The 18,468-nt window shown below is 43.9% G+C and overlaps 2 pseudogenes; both read right to left on the bottom strand.

The window, feature by feature from the left end:
• Positions 1 to 2,287: 2,287 nt before the first annotated feature.
• LOC119312262 lies at positions 2,288 to 2,703 on the bottom strand (annotated as a pseudogene).
• A 1,169-nt stretch (positions 2,704 to 3,872) lies between these two features.
• LOC119354317 lies at positions 3,873 to 8,338 on the bottom strand (annotated as a pseudogene).
• Between the last annotated feature and the right edge of the window lie 10,130 nt (positions 8,339 to 18,468).

Genomic DNA, 18,468 nt, shown 5'->3' on the forward strand with positions numbered 1-18,468 from the left:
TGTGCGAACTCTTACGGGGTGGACTAGCAGATGTAGGGGTTGTACGTGGTACGGTCTACCCCACATGTAAGGTGCTAGCGCTTCTGAAAGACTATGTCTCGGTCATCCGTTTCTCAAACACCATGTAGTGCGAGAAAACAAACGGAGGCGATCGAGTCATGTGGGGAAAAGTGCGCAAACCTCTGCAGAGTGTATAAACTAATCATGATTAGCTGTGTCCCCGGTTATGGACAACTTGAGTATCTAGTACTTGAATATCATGTGAATCTCAACATGTTACTTCTAATTAATGTTGTTGGGTTTTAATTGTTCACTTAATTGGGTTTAAGAATGCTGTCAACCATTCTCAATGTTTCACAACCACCATGATAGTTAAATAAATTTATTCCTTTGCAGTAGGGAAAAACTGGTTTTACGCAAAAACTGTAACCATAGAGCTTTCCACCAGCCATATATGCATATAGTATAGCTGTTTCATTCCATTACTCTCTATGTGTTACTTTGCCAGCATATTCCATGTGCTGACCCGTTTTCGGGCTGCAACTTTCATGTTGCAGACTTTTCAGACGACGAGTAAGGTGCTTTTAGGTCGTGGTTCTATACTCAGTGATGCCGTTGGAGTTGATGGACCCATTTATTTTCCAAGTCTTCCGCTGTTATCGACACTAGATGGCCTTAAGCCATTTTTATTGTAATAAGTTCTCTTTGAGACAACGATGTAATAAGTGTGTGATTGCCACTCTGCTATAAATCCTTCGATGTACTGTGTGGTGTCAGCATTACTGATCCAGGGATGACACCCGAGCACAGTAGACTTGATCCATTCGGGTCGGGTCGCCACATGTTTGTCCTCGGAGTGATCTCCGTTGGGATGGTACCCAGGTGCTCCGTGAAGGTATAAGGGATGGGAAGTAAATCCAACTTCCTCATGGAAGTAGACAACATTCGTCGGCCTCCCTCGACACCTCTTGAAGGTGTTGCCTTCTGCTACATCCTTGCCCTTGGAGCAGCTCCCCTCAACAACATTGCCAAAGGCCAACCTGCCGGCAGGGCACTTCAATGAAGAACATAGGACCAATGTTCAAGGAAATGGTGATGTGCATAGAGTATAGGATCATGGCAATGTGCATGTGAACGGTGATGTGTAGGATCATAACAATATGCATGTTAATGGTGATGATCTTCACTTTATGCTGTCATGTAGAAGGGGAGAGCTGGTATGAGGATTAGAACTACAATGTTTAGAACCAACCCTCGTATCAACGATCACCCGAATACATGGACTGCACCTCAATAAAGATTATTGATCAACACAGTACCACATCTAAGCCTAAATCACACCAATCTCCCTCCCCCCCTCCCGCCCCCCACAAATCGAACTAATCTAAGCCCGAATCAGATTGATCTTCCCCCAAATAGAACAGATCTCCCCCCAAATCTAACCCTAAATAAAGCCCTAAGCCGACACCCAAATCAAGACCTAACTCGAGCCCTATGAAACCCTAAATCGAAACCAAATCAGGTAGGGGGAAGGGCTTACCGCCATTGATGAACTGGAGCTGAAGCGCTCACGGATGGTCATCACCGGTGGTCGCTGTCCAGATCTTCCCACCTTCGATGCTCGCCATCCAAATTTTCAAGCCGCCGATGCTCGTTGCGAGAGAGTGACAGTGAAGACAAGGGAGAGTGAGCAGTGAGGGGATTTATGGCGGGCCTTCAGGGAAAACCGCACCGTCTCCTACTCATCCACATGTGTGCAGCCGTGTGCCCTCGCATTCGCTCAGGCTGGCTCGCTGGAAACGGTCAATTCAGCCGTTCCTCCAGAGCAGGCTCTCGACTGCTTTGAGAAGCGTGCTATGCAAGCCTAGCCGACCACGCATGTATCCAAACAGGGCAAATTTAGTCCCCCATGGCCTGGCTAGGTGTTATACGAGCAACCAATCATGCCCTTAAGTTTTCACAATTTGTGTATTTTCCGGTACTTTGATTTGCACCTGCATTCATGTTTTCCTATTTCCGCATTTTTTAAAATAATCTTAAGAATAAAAGAGGCCCTGAAAGATGAAAATCAATCTAAGATGTCCAATTTAAATCCTTTATCTAATACTTTAAGAATACATAATACAAACTGCAACACCAATAAGCAGCCAAAGAATTTGGACACAGTCAAAACAACCAATTGCATGCATAACTTTCTAACAAAAATCACAAGTAGGTGACCTCAGACAGTGCAAAAACTAAAGCGCACAAACAAATTAACGCGACACCGTGATGATTCATGGATTGATTAGTGGTTGACATCCCTGCACTTCGTCCTGATTTCGCCTTTTTTTTTTGAAATGGAGGAGGACCCCGGCCTCTGCATCCTGATTTCGCCTTGGTAGCCGGTCTTCACTTCGATGGCTCCCAGCTTGACCATGGCCTTGTTAAACTTCTGCTCCCACTGCCCGGGGATGTTGGCACTGTCGCGCACCATCTGCGTCATCGCCAGCGTTGTAAGAAGGGCGGCGTCCGACGTGAACAACACCTTGTGGGCGAGGACATTCTTGTAGACGAAATTCTCACCTCGTCCCTCACGATGGCCTCCACGCGGGGGCATGTCTTCTTGTAGTAACCCACGTCCAGGCCATTGCACCCCGCGGCCGCCAACAGCAGCAGCACGCATGCCAGGGCAACAGAAAGCTTAAGAGAAGCTAAGGCCATTGTCTGTCTTTTGTCTTCTCAAGCTAGCTCTTAGTGAATTTAGCCGATGTGTACCAGAGAGCGTGTGATTTTGATGTGGGCTATATATAGGAGCAGATGGGATGAGGTGATGGAATGTACTTTGTATGTGCACTTGATAAGATACCAACTTGACATTGTTAGTTAGATGATATGTGTTCATACACATATGCATGGCAACTAATGGAGTAATAATTGATCAGCATGCACTGATCTAGCTGATATAGAACATGGAGGCTGCTGGAATTAGCTTAATGTATAACCGTGTGTTTGTTTCTTCTTCTTTGAGTGTTTTTTCTCTCTTCTTTACAAACTCTTTGGGAACCGGCCGGTGGTTGACTAATCAAGAAGAGTATTTGTTTTGCTTCTGTTGGAGTATGCATAATGCATGTGTGCCTCCAGGCTCCAGCACACATGCTGACATGCAGGCGAGTCGTCGATCAGTTGAACGGAGATGCAATGTACACATCAACGGCGAAAACACCTCCGTGCTAATAATTAATGGTGGTTTGGCGTGGCTAATTTGGAGAAAGAAATAACAGGATTTTAAATGATCTGGCTGCCAGTTTCTCGCATCACTACCGATGAACTTGCCTCTTGAAAGTCAAAGGAGTTAGCTGGACAGGCGCAACGGAAATTTCTCTAGCGGATGGTTGCTGTATATATAGTTCCCTTTCCCTCAGACTTCAATCAGGTTTCTCTTCGCTTTGGTCGTAAACAAAACATAGAAAGAGCCCTAGATCGTCATTTTGAACAACAAAAGACAAAAGAAAGACCCAAGAGGAACAAAAAGGTAGAAGACGGCAGCAGGCCACGCGCCGATGGTTTAAGACTACACAGTTCAAATATATGCTGTTGCTGAATGTTTCAGTCAATGACAAACAAATATAACAGTCGTTGCAAAACAAGCACGTTCAGTATCGCCAAACACCCGTCCGGTGCAAGCGCTAGAAGAGAGGCCGGTAAACAAGTAAATCCAGCACCAAAGCAACAACAATGCATGACATCACCCTATAGTCTAATGGGTGAGTAGAGTATGCGATATTTGTGAAGTTTCGACAGGCCCCCTCACAACTCATGTGGGGGGATGAACCCCAAAAAGAAACTCCAGTAACACGAGCAAAAAGCATCGTCCGAAGCGCGCCCTTCACTCACATATATTCGTGAAAAGACCGTCCGGGTTCCAGGATCCGCGCGTCATAGGACAGGATAGCATCGTACAGCATCAGGTGGCTGATCACCTGTGCTCCTGATTTCCCATACTCGACGCACTCCTCTATCTGCTTCCGGTGGACACGATCGAAATACCGAGTGGAGTCCCTTGGAGGTCCGCCGTGGTAGATGAAGTACACCTTCCCGGGAAATCTGTTCCTGATCTCAGGTAACGAGTCTGGGCTGACTCCCTGGATCGCTAGCCCTCCACCAGCTGCTGTGAGATTCTGGAACTCCTCTAAGTCTTCAAAGTGCAGGTAGGCGCTGAAGCAGAAATTCAGTCCTGAGAACAGTTTTGGTGCCTGCAAACATCAAGCTTTATCATCATTTGGCTCTAGACAGGTGTTCCAAATATTGTTATTGTTCCAAATATTTCATTCATAAGATCCATGATTTTACACTGTTGAAGTGCATCATAAAATAAACACACTCTGGTGTATGGCACTCCAAAGCACCCCACTAGGGCAATTGCCACTTCAAAGAGAATTTGTAAAATACCACTGCAAAAGATAATTGCTTTGTTGAATGTGGATGCGATCAAACTAAGGAAATCTGTTTAGCACTTCAACTTAAAAAAAAGGATCTTGGAATATACTGACCAATTCTAAAAAAAAAATGATTCTAAAAAAAACTATCCACACAACACCTACACTAAAGATGCACTTATTAAGCTTTTGATGTGTCAAACAGCCTCTTATCGTAATTGTCATGTTATGTACTCTTTTTGTTGATGTATTTGGCCTCGTTGCCTTGCATCAACTCCAATAAAGATGGTTCTGTCCTGTGTGCAACATATTGATGCACAGGCAAAGGGTTTCAACCTCTTTTTCAAAAAAATAAACATTTTTACAGTTAGTTGCAGTGGGAAAAAATCAATTTTCTTTTTAACAAATTCCCTGAACATATGCATAAGACAAACTGCAATCAGTTTTCACTTCATATGTTTTTCTATATAGTGAATCTGTAGAGAAATGTTTACATACCCCTTCAGCAGCTCTAGCTCTTCCTTTCGTTGGTCCGGAAATTGATGTGTGCAAACCCCCATAGAATGTCATCTCGTAAGGAGTTTCCGGGTGTGGAATTCGTTGCACCAAGAAATCCACAATCCCTAAGACAGATATATGACGCGAACTGCTTCAGTGCAGGGATAAATAATATTCTCTGCTGATCTAGGATAAGTTTTAAATCATTGCGGATAAATGGAAGTGCAAATAGACCAGCAGCTTGTCGCGTTAAGAAGTATGTAGCATGAGCTTGGAGATAGTAAAATATTATCAATATAATAAAAACAAGGGGGGCGTAAGATGGGTTAACACTAACATCCGGCTCTGACAATCCATTTCCCATACAGTATCGCCATCAGGACCGAATATGATCTCACACATGCGGTATCGGTGTTTCTGCCCACAATAACATGAGTCACCTTTTTGTCCCAATCCTCAACCAAGGTTGAATTGGTCAAGGATGCAAATTCCTTCAAGGAATCCTGCATGACAAACACAAACAATTTTATCACAGCTCGGTATGGAACAAAATTAATTTAGAAAACTATCAAGTTATATATAATTTAAATTTGACGATAAAGTAGGATTGCGGCATTACTTAAGCTTGCCCGTAAACATGTTTGCTAGTATTGTTCAGATATATCCAAATGCTCTAAAAGGAAAGTATTGTTCGCTAGTATACTAGTATAGTCTGTTATACCTCTTCTGATGCACTTAAAGATATACCAAGCAAAACGCGTTGATTCACCAGGGTGCTAGACTGATTTTGTAGGTTTTGTTCTCTTCGGTAATTGGAAGAAATTCTTTCTTTCTCCGAACATTGGCTGCAATGATGAAGTACAGTGCAAATTATATTAGAATATTAATGAAGAATGATTGAACATCTGCTCAGTAACCTCCACCATGCGTACCCCCTGAGACAAGGAAGAACTTGAGGTGTTCAGCTGATCTACTTGAAGGACGATGTCACTCTCCATTGTTGGTGAGCTCATATCATCACGCGGTGCATGATTGGGGCACCAAACATGGCGACCCTCCTTCAAAATCAAAACTAGACATGTCAGAACATCAGTACTGTTTATAAATGGATCAAGGACAAGGTATACTCAAAAGCTTACAACATCCCAGCGGCATTCTGGTATCATCATTGCACATGGGACATGATAAGTTTTGCGGCAGTGGCCGTAATAACAACCAAGCGCTGCTGCCCGAAGGTTGCATCTGCTGCATTCCCATCTTGAAGCACGCTTGATTTCATTCTCCACGTTCTTAGAAGTACCGCCACTGCTGGATTGCACTCTTGGGGCCCTTCACAAACATGGGTAAAGAATGAAAAGGATGGATGAATACTGTGTATGATGATTTTCTAAATAAATTAAATATGAAGAGTTAACCATGGTGTATAAATTAAATAAACTTACCAAACGATGCATTTCTCGTGGGCATAGACGGCGTTGGTAGGGTTTCCCTTGTCATTGGGAAAATCCTTCTATCGTGATACAGTACCATCGGACCATGACACTGACATAGGAAAAGTGAGCATTCTTTTAGTGCCGGTACAAATAAGAAGACTTCAACGGACATTTTTTTAGTTGATAATGTAATGATATGCAGCATATTACCGGCTCGCTGGTTCTGAATGAATGGCAGAAAATACATCCATCTTCAAATACGCCAACTGGTGTCTGAACTCTCCCCAACCCAGTAGCCCCTTTGTTGTCTTTCAACTTGACATGTTTCCCGGGACCCTTGCCTTTTCTGCAGGAAGGCAGTCGCTGCCCAGTGTTACTTGCATTAACACCTGTTGATGCACCTTCTGCATAAACAATTTAAACTAGTTAATTTCATAATTTGACAACGCTATCACAATAGCACCATACATACCATAATTAAACAACCCATGCTTACTACATTTACATCATACATAACATAATTAGGCATTGAACTAGTCCAAGCCCTGGTACTAAACCTATAGAACTGCATACTAGCTAGTCCAAGTGCCGAAGATAGATATCGAAGTCGTCATCCAATCCTAGGTTCGATGAGGAGATGGTGATTACCCCCCGGAAAGTGGGAGGTCGTCATCCAAGCCTAGGTTCGATGAGGAGATGGTGATTACCCCCCGGAAAGTGGGAGGGGCCGGCCTCGTTGTCGTTGGCAGTGGACCAACTGCATGGCATGTCGTCCTTGGACTCTGACTCGGCTAGCATCTCATCAAGCTCGTAAAATAATGGATTGCTCTCGACTTTGAGGCTATCGACCTCGGCAAGCTCGTGCATTACTGTGTGCTCGTCTCCATGGACCCAAAAAAGCTTGGCTCACCGCAAGGAGATCCGGCTCCTCCGTGATGAGCTTGGCTATCAACTCTGCGTCCAAGAGCTCAGAGTACAACTACTCCTGGGCCTTCCGGCTCTCGATCTCCTCATGGCGTGAGACAATTCAAATGGTGGGAGGGGCAAGTGCGGCCATGGTTGCGGTGTTGGCCCAAAGAAACGAATCGTGCCACCTCCTCAGCAGTGTTAAACATCCCCAACAACCGACGACCAAGTTCACTTTGTTGGATCTCCACCATGAGTTCCCCACGGTTGGCGCTAGCGTCGCGGTACTTCGGAGGTGGTGGTGGCAATGTCGGAGTGGGGGCTGCATCGGAGCTATGGCGGGGAGGATGACGACGAGCCGAGTGGACGACTGTGTTGGAGAGGACGGTGTTGGCAGAGGCACCATGGGGCCGCGGGGCTTGGGGGGTGGGCAATGCCGAAGTCGCGAAAACGGCGCAGGTGGGTAGCACGGGGATGCGGGTCATGGCGTGGGGCCATGGGGTTGTATCGTATGGGAGGCGGACAAGATCTGCAAAAGGCAGCATGGGCTGCATGGGGGGCGGGGAGGGCTCAACCGGCGGCCGCGAGCTCAACATAGAGGAAGACGACTGGGAAAAAGATGCACGGCCAGTTTGGCTAGGGTTTCGGGGTGACGGTGAGGGTTTTACAGCCAGTGCAGGGACAATCAACCGTAGCACCGGTCACCATGCCATGAGTGTGGGAGGTTAGTATCCACCCTATAGTGCTTTGTAGCCTGTTGCAAGTAGGTTCAAATGAACCGGTAGTACATGGGAACATGAGGAGAAGAGATAAAGTAAAACAACACACACCGACAACACATTAACGGGGAGAAAGAGGGAAAACATAACACGACACAAAAAAGCACCACCAATGTAATCAAACGACATTGGCCAACCAAGACCGAGCCATGACATTGCACCGATGACGCAATTGAAAGGTGCCGTGCATCCAAGACTGCACAACGCCGCGACACCACCTGTGTCGCAGGGTACATTTGAAAGGTCATGCGAGGACGAGACAACACGACGGTACTTGTGTGCCATCGAAGAAGTCAAAGGCCATCTCGCCTAGTAGACTAAACCAGTACAATGCATCGTCGACGCAATCGAAAGGTGTCGTGCATCCAAGACGACACAATGCTCTGGCACCACCTGTGCGTAGAGTGGAGGAGATATTTTAGCGATAGAAGTAAAAAAAAACTATGCACGAAAGGTTTAGGGGATTTGCTAGCTGGGGTTTAATCCCTCAAAACTCCCCTCCCCCCTTAAATATAGCTTCTGAGGGATCTGCTCAAGTTTAGGTGGCATGACTAACTACAGCAGGAAAACAACTAAAGTAGGGGTTGCTAGGGTTCTTGGGAGATCTGGAAAGCTAGGAATCTCGCCTATGTTCACCGCCCTTAGTGTAGTCAGGTTTCAAATCTTCTATAAGATTGAGCAAGGGAGAGTGTTGCAGGTGAGGGAGGGCTTAAAGCTGGCACTGCTACATTGTGCAAAACGACAGGAGCAAATCATCATTGATGTCCTCAGTGCGCCGCCAGAGTTGGGACACCTGGAGTCCAAGGTTGGCTAACTGTCGAGGCGATGATGGATATGATCTTTGCTTGTTGTTGTTGTTGTTGCAAGTCCCAAACAATGTTGCTTGCTTTTTGTTTCCCCCTATTTGCTTTTGCTTTGCTCTTTGTAAGTGCTCCTGGTTAAAATTGTTGGTGTTGGATGGGTGGTTAAGGTGGACAATGTAGCTTTGATTTATATTAATTAATGGAAATCAGGGGCATTCCCTCTTTATGAAAACTATGTGCATGCTAACAAATGATGAAGAGAAGGTAGTAGGTCACACTGAATGACTAGGACACTTCATAATTGAATCCTTACTTAGCACCGCCGTGGCGGCTCGTGCGACCATGTTTGGAGGAATCGGGAGAAGAGAAAAGGAAGACAGGCCGTTTAATTGGTGTATGAGAAGACAACTCGACAACACACACTGGGTACATTGTTTGCCGTCCAAAAGTGATAGAGATGTCGTTTGCCTTTGCCAGCCAGAAGCAAGAAAAGGAAGGGTGCAGAGAGTGTGAACCTCTGATAATTGTGATAAATTCGGGGTGTCTGATACGGCGAAAAAGTGCGGCACAGGATAATATAGTATTATACACATGCCCTACTAGAACATTCTAAATGTGTGAACCAGGATGGAACCACCTTGCAATCAGACTGAAAGGGTGCTCTTTGCCTCAGCCACACTGGTCACGATTGGCAACGACAAGAAGGCTTTGTTCTTTTTTTCTTTCTAAACAAAGATACATGCATTATTCAGTTCCAAATTGAGAAAGCCCACAATAGGCAGAGTACAGAAGGTTCGCCATAAAGGCACGAAACCAAGGGAGTTCAACCAAACATAAAACATCTAGGATATTTACAGAGCCGGAACACCCTACAAGAGCACACATGCTTGGATACACGAGAAGTCACACACAACCGCTCTAAGTAACAATGATAGGATATCTAGCAATGCTATGAATGTGACAGAGATTGTTCGTCGCCGGCTGCATGCCCCCAGAGTCCGGGTGCTTCCCCAACGACACCCATTGCTGCAATAACAAAAGGCATTTAAAAAATCAGCAGTCTGAGCCGAAAAAATGACCTTGATAGTAATTTTGTTATGAATATGCCAATGGCCCATAGAAGAACCCCAAGCCACACAAAGCAGTTAGGATCGTAAGAAGCTCTGTGCCCAACAAAGGGTTCCAGCTCATGTCCACAGCTTACCTAACCGCACTCCTTGCGGAGTGTGCTAAGGGGCATCTCAAGAATACGTGGTTAGCATCCTCCTGTATTGCGCAATTCCCTTTAGAGGGCTTGTTACATTTGTCCATATTATCGGAAGTCGAAAGCCCTATTCCTAAACATTTGCCACAAGAAATTTTAACTTTAAGAGGCAAGCTGGCTTTCCAAAGCCCCCTAGCCATGTCTATGAAGGGCCCTTCAGAAGTTTGGCGTACGGGGATTTGGCCGAGAATTGGCGAGGTGCCATGACATGATGTTTGTTTCATTGGTAAGGCTAACACTACGAAGCCTCGAGCGCAAAGTAGTCCAGCTTGTGATCTCAGAGGAGAAAGTTTGTGATGAAAAGCTATTGAAGGCTAGGATGTGAGAAGGACCTCCGTCACCAATATATCCAAATGAGCTGCCATGGATTAAGCTCCTCGAATCCTATCCAGAGTGGTTCGAGACTTCATCATCCTGAATGCCCAATTGATGCTACCCAGGGCCAGTCAAAACGTTCCAGTGGGTCAATTGAATTCAAGTCTAAGGCACTAAACGCATACTTGGTCATTCTTGCAACGCCACCATGTGGATATTCTCTCTACTCATATATTCTTTCAATTGTGTCCTCCTACGAGTGTAGCCGAAACCACGCATGTTCTAGAATAGGTAGCGCATTATAAGATACAATTCTTGATGCGAACTCCCCTTGAGCTCACAACCTTGATCACATGCCTCACCGTCCTAACACGGCGAGCAGAGGAAGGGTCCGTAGCTCCTGGTACATTCTCTTCCGCCTTGGGCAACATGACATTAACCCTGGAAGCCACAACTTTTGTGCCAACCGACGCAGCTTTGGCCGCAACAGCCCCCGCCAGAGATACATGTGCCAACTCGCTAGACCTAACTAGTAATAAAAACTCGGCCTTGAGTGCATTGCACAATCTAATGCTACCCCACAATCATCCATAATCTCAAGCCATCTTGCACTTGCAACTACCGGTGGTTTAGCAGAGAGAGAGGGGGGAGAGAGAGAGAGGGAGAGGGAGAGCGTTAAAAAGAACAGTTTAGTCCTTTTGCATTGGTGTAAAATGAGATAAATCTTGAAGTGCTTCTTCCTCAAAAGGCCCTTCTACGTTTCATCATTTAAACTTCCTCAAACCATGTGGCTCCAGTCGCATCATGCATACCCTCGGCGTCCTCATGGACGTTATTGAGCAGTGTCGCCATGTTCATCCCTTTAGAGCATCTTCAACACCTGCCCTATTATAGGTCTGTACTGCCATTTTTGGATTTTGGAGGGCAAAAAACGTCTCCAACAGCTGGCCAAAAACTCCAACATGATCAAAAAAGATGATGGACAAAAATATCATTTTCTAATATTTTTAAGGGGTTTGTACTGAAGTACTTTTTGTTAGTTTTTTTATGACTGGAACTGCAGGAGCTCTGCATCCTATCTACCTAAAATGTAGTTCCCCCTAACTGTTGGGGAACGTAGTAATTTTAAAAAAATTCCTACGCACACGCAAGATCATGGTAATGCATAGCAACGAGAGGGGAGAGTGTGATCTACGTACCCTTGTAGACCGACAGCGGAAGCGTTGTGACAACGCGGTTGATGTAGTCGTACGTCTTCACGATTCGACCGATCCAAGCACCGTTACTCCGGCACCTCCGAGTTCTTGGCACACGTTCAGCTTGATGACGATCCCCGGGCTCCGATCCAGCAAAGCGTCAGGGAGGAGTTCCGTCAGCACGACGGCGTGGTGACGATTTTGATGTTCTACCGTCGCAGGGCTTCGCCTAAGCACTGCTACAATATGACTGAGGTGGAATATGGTGGAGGGGGGCACCGCACACGGCTAAGGAACGATCACGAAGATCAACTTGTGTTCATGGGGTGCCCCTTGCCTCAGTATATAAAGGATGGAGGAGGAGGAGGCCGGCCAAGGCAATTGGTGCGGCCAGGATGTGGAGTCCTACTAGGACTCCAAGTCCTAGTAGGAGTCCACCAAGAGGGGAGGAAGGGAGAAGGAAGTAGAGGAGAAGGAAAGGTGGCCGGCCCCCTTTTCCCTAGTCCAATTCGGGCCAGAGGGGAGGGGGGCGCAGCAGCCCCTTGGCCCTTTCTCCTCTTCCCACTAAAGCCCATCAAGGCCCATTGCTTCTCCCGTAACTACCCGGTACTCCGAAAAATACCCGAATCACTCGGAATCTTTCCGATGTCCGAATATAGTCGTCCAATATATCGATCTTTACGTCTCGACCATTTCGAGACTTCTCGTCATGTCCCCGATCTCATCCGGGACTCCGCAACTCCTTCGGTACATCAAAACTCATAAACTCATAATATAACTGTCATCAAAACCTTAAGCGTACGGACCCTACGGTTCGAGAACAATGTAGACATGACCGAGACATGTCTCCGGTCAATAACCAATAGTGGGACCTGGATGCCCATATTGGCTCCTACATATTCTACGAAGATCTTTATCGGTCAGACCGCATAACAACATACGTTGTTCCCTTTGTCATCGGTATGTTACTTGCCCGAGATTCGATCGTCGGTATCCAATACCTAGTTCAATCTCGTTACCGGCAAGTCTCTTTGCTCGTTCCGTAATACATCATCTCACAACTAACTCATTAGTTGCAATGCTTGCAAGGCTTATGTGATGTGCATTACCGAGAGGGCCCAGAGATACCTCTCCGACAATCGGAGTGACAAATCCTAATCTCAAAATACGCCAACCCAACATGTACCTTTGGAGACACCTGTAGAGCACCTTTATAATCACCCAGTTACGTTGTGACGTTTGGTAGCACACAAAGTGTTCCTCTGGCAAACGGGAGTTGCATAATCTCATAGTCATAGGAACATGTATAAGTCATGAAGAAAGCAATAACAACATACTAAACGATCGGGTGCTAAGCTAATGGAATGGGTCATGTCAATCAGATCATTCACCTAATGATGTGATCCCATTAATCAAATAACAACTCTTTGTCCATGGTTAGGAAACATAACCATCTTTGATTAACGAGATAGTCAAGTAGAGGCATACTAGTGACACTCTGTTTGTCTATGTATTCACACATGTATTATGTTTCCGGTTAATACAATTCTAGCATGAATAATAAACATTTATCATGATATAAGGAAATAAATAATAACTTTATTATTGCCTCTAGGGCATATTTCCTTCAGTCTCCCACTTGCACTAGAGTCAATAATCTAGTTCACATCGCCATGCGATTTAATAGCAATAGTTCACATCACCATGTGATTAACACCCATAGTCCACATCGATATGTGACCGACACCCAAAGGGTTTACTAGAGTCAGTAATCTAGTTCACATCGCTATGTGATTAACATCCAAAGAGTACTAAGGTGTGATCATGTTTTGCTTGTGAGATAATTTTAGTCACTGGGTCTGTTATATTAAGATCCGTAAGTATTTTGCAAATATTTATGTCAACAATGCTCTGCACGGAGCTACTCTAGCTAATTGCTCTCACTTTCAATATGTATCTAGATTGAGACTTAGATTCATCTAGATTAGTGTCAAAACTTGCATCGGCGTAACCCTTTATGACGAACCTTTTTTTCACTTCCATAATCGAGAAACATATCCTTATTCCACTAAGGATAATTTTGACCGCTGTCCAGTGATCTACTCCTAGATCACTATTGTACTCCCTTGCCAAACTCAGTGGTAGGGTATACAATAGATCTAGTACACAGCATGGCATACTTTATAGAACCTATGACCAAGGCATAGGGAATGACATTCATTCTCTTTCTATCTTCTACCGTGGTCGGGCTTTGAGTCTTACTCAATTTCACACCTTGTAACATAGGCAAGAAATTCTTTCTTTGACTGTTCCATTTTGAACTACCTCAAAATCTTGTCAAGGTATGTATTTATTAAAAAACCTTATCAAGTGTCTTGATCTATCTCTATAGATCTTGATTCTCAATATGTAAGCAACTTCACCGAGGTATTTTCTTTGAAAAACTCCTTTCAAACACTCCTTTATGCTTTGCAGAATAATTCTACATTATTTCCGATCAACAATATGTCATTCACATATACTTATCAGAAATGCTGCAGTGCTCCCACTCACTTTCTTGTAAATACAGGCTTCACCGCAAGTCTGTATAAAACTATATGCTTTGATCAACTTATCAAAGCGTATATTCCAACTCTGAGATGCTTACACCAGTCCATAGATGGATCGCTGGAGTTTGCATATTTTGTTAACACCTTTAGGATTGACAAAAACTTCTGGTTGCATCATATACTACTCTTCTTTAAGAAATCCATTAAGGATTGCAGTTTTGTTATCCATTTGCCAGATTTCATAAAATGCGGCAATTGCTAACATAATTTGGACAGATTTAAGCATAGATACGAATGAGAAACTCTCATCGTAGTCAACACCTTAAATTTGTCGAAAACCTTTTGCGACAATTCTAGCTTTATAGATAGTAACACTACTATCAGCGTCCGTCTTCCTCTTGAAGATCCATTTATTTTCTATGGCTTGCCGATCATCGGGCAAGTCAACCAAAGTCCATACTTTGTTCTCATACATGGATCCCATCTCAGATTTCATGGCCTCAAGCCATTTTGCGGAATCTGGGCTCACCATCGCTTCTTCATAGTTCGTAGGTTCGTCATGGTCAAGTAGCATGACCTCCAGAACAGGATTACCGTACCACTCTGGTGCGGATCTCACTCTGGTTTACCTACGAGATTCGGTAGTAATTTGATCTGAAGTTACATGATCATCATCATTAGCTTCCTCACTAATTGGTGTAGTAGTCACAGAACAGATTTCTGTGATGAACTACTTTCCAATAAGAGAGAAGGTACAATTACCTTATCAAGTTCTACTTTTCTCCCACTCACTTCTTTCGAGAGAATCTCCTTCTCTAGAAAGGATCCATTCTTAGCAACGAATGTCTTGCCTTTAGATCTGTGATAGAAGGTGTACCCAACAGTAACTTTTTGGGTATCCTATGAAGACACACTTTTCTGATTTGGGTTTGAGCTTATCAGGATGAAACTTTTTCACATAAGCATTGCAACCCCAAACTTTAAGAAATGACAATTTTGGTTTCTTGCCAAACCACAGTTCATACGGTGTCGTCTCAACAGATTTAGATGGTGCCCTTTTAACGTGAATGCAACTGTCTCTAATGCATAACCCCAAAACGATAGTGGTAGATCGGTAAGAGACATCATAGATTGCACTATATCCAATAAAGTACGGTTATGACGTTCGAACACACCATTATGCTGTGGTGTTCCATGTGGCATGAGTTTGTGAAACTGTTCCACATTATTTTAATTGAAGACCAAACTCGTAACTCAAATATTTGTCTCCGCGATCAGATCGTAGAAACTTTATTTTCTTGTCACGATGATTTTCTACTTCACTCTGAAATTCTTTGAACTTTTCAAATGTTTCAGACTTATGTTTCATCAAGTAGATATACCCATATCTGCTCAAATCATCTGTGAAGTTTAGAAAATAACGATACTTGCCGTGAGCCTTAACACTCATCGGACCGCATACATCAGTATGTATTATTTCCAATAAGTCAGTTGCTCGCTCCGGAGAACGGAGTCTTAGTCATCTTGCCCATGAGGCATGGTTCGCAAGCATCAAGTGATTCATAATTAAGTGATTCCAAAATCCCATCAGCATGGAGTTTCTTCATGCGCTTTACACCAATATGACCTAAACGGTAGTGCTACAAATAAGTTGCACTATCATTATTAACTTTGCATCTTTTGGTTTCAATATTATGATTATGTGTATCACTATGATCGAGATCCAACGAACTATTTTCATTGGGTGTGTAACCATATAAGGTTTTATTCATGTAAACAGAATAACAATTTATTCTCTTACTTAAATAAATAACCGTATTACAATAAACATGATCAAATCATATTCATGCTTAACGCAAACACCAAATAACACTTATTCAGGTTCAACACTAATCCCGAAAGTATAGGGAGTGTGTGATGATGATCATATCAATCTTGGAACCACTTCCAACACACATCGTCACTTCACCCTTAACTAGTCTCTGTTTATTCTGCAACTCCCATTTCGAGTTACTAATCTTAGCAACTGAACTAGTATCAAATACTGAGGGGTTGCTATAAACACTAGTAAAGTACACATCAATAACTTGTATATCAAATATACTTATGTTCACTTTGCCATCCTTCTTATCTGCCAATCACTTGGGGTAGTTCCGCTTCCAGTGACCAGTCCCTTTGCAGTAGAAACACTTAGTCTCAGGCTTAGGACCAGACTTGGGCTTCTTCACTTGAGCAGCAACTTGCTTGCTGTTCTTCTTGAAGTTCCCCTTCTTCCCTCTGCCCTTTTCTTGAAACTAGTGGTCTTGTCTACCATCAACACTTGATGTTTTTCTCGATTTCTACCTTCGTCAATTTCCGCATTACGAAGAGCTTGGGAATTGTTTCCGTTATCCCTTGCATATCATAGTTCATCACAAAGTTCTACTAACTTAGTGATGGTGACTAGAGAATTCTGTCAATCACTATCTTATCTGGAAGATTAACTCCCACTTGATTCAAGCGATTGTAGTACTCAGACAATCTGGGCACATGCTCACTAGTTGAGCGATTCTCCTCCATCTTTTAGCTATAGAACTTGTTGGAAACTTCATATCTCTCAACTCGGGTATTTGCTTGAAATATTAACTTCAACTCCTGGAACATCTCATATGCTCCATGACGTTCAAAACGTCTTTGAAGTCCCGATTCTAAGCCATTAAGCATGGTGCACTAAACTATCAAGTAGTCATCATATTGAGCTAGCCAAACGTTCATAATGTCTGCATCTGCTCCTGCAATAGGTCTGTCACCTAGCGGTGCATCAAGGACATAATTCTTCTGTGCAGCAATGAGGATAAACCTCAGATCACGGATCCAATCCGCATCATTGCTACTAACATCTTTCAACACAATTTTCTCTAGGAACATATCAAAATAAATACAGGGAAGCAACAACGCGAGCTATTGATCTACAACATAATTTGCAAAATACTACCAGGACTAAGTTCATGATAAATTTAAGTTCAATTAATCATATTACTTAAGAACTCCCACTTAGATAGACATCCCTCTAATCCTCTAAGTGATTACGTGATCCAAATCAACTAAACCATGTCCGATCATCACGTGAGATGGAGTAGTTTCATTGGTGAACATCGCTATGTTGATCATATCTGTTATATGATTCACGCTCGACCTTTCAGTCTCCGTGTTCCGAGGCCATATCTGTATATGCTTGGCTCGTCAAGTATAACCTGAGTATTCTGCGTGTGCAATTGTTTTGCACCCGTTGTATTTGAACGTAGAGCCTATCACACCCGATCATCACGTGGTGTCTCAGCACGAAGAACTTTCACAACGGTGCATACCCAGGGAGAACACTTCTTGATAATTAGTGAGAGATCATCTTATAATGCTACCGTCAATCAAAGCAAGATAAGATGCATAAAAGATAAACATCACATGCAATCAATATAAGTGATATGATATGGCCATCATCATCTTGTGCTTGTGATCTCCATCCTCGAAGCACCGTCGTGATCACCATCGTCACCAGCGCGACACCTTGATCTCCATCGTAGCATCGTTGTCGTCTCGCCAATCTTATGCTTCCATGACTATCGCTACCGCTTAGTGATAAAGTAAAGCATTACAGCGCGATTGCATTGCATACAATAAAGTGACAACCATATGGCTCCTGCCAGTTGCCGATAACTCGGTTACAAAACATGATCATCTCATACAATAAAATTTAGCATCATGTCTTGACCATATCACATCACAACATGCCCTGCAAAAACAAGTTAGACGTCCTCTACTTTGTTGTTGCAAGTTTTACGTGGCTGCTACGGGCTTAAGCAAGAAGCAATCTTACCTACGCATCAAAACCACAACGATAGTTTGTCAAGTTGATGTTGTTTTAACCTTCGCAAGGACCGGGCGTAGCCACACTCGGTTCAACTAAAATTGGAGAAACTGTCACCCGCAAGCCATCTATGTGCAAAGCACGTCGGGAGAACCGGTCTCGCGTAAGTGTACGCGTAATGTCGGTCCGGGCCACTTCGTCCAACAATACCGCCGAACCAAACTATGACATGCTGGTAAGTAGTATGACTTATATCGCCCACAACTCACTTGTGTTCTACTCGTGCATATAACATCAACATATAAAACCTAGGCTCGGATGCCACTGTTGGGGAACGTAGTAATTTCAAAAAATTTCCTACGCACACGCAAGATCATGGTGATGCATAGCAAAGAGAGGGGAGAGTGTGATCTACGTACCCTTGTAGACCGACAGCGGAAGCGTTGTGACAACGCGGTTGATG

The sequence above is a fragment of the Triticum dicoccoides genome, chromosome 1A (assembly GCF_002162155.2).
Source record: "Triticum dicoccoides isolate Atlit2015 ecotype Zavitan chromosome 1A, WEW_v2.0, whole genome shotgun sequence".
Lineage (NCBI taxonomy): Eukaryota > Viridiplantae > Streptophyta > Magnoliopsida > Poales > Poaceae > Triticum > Triticum dicoccoides.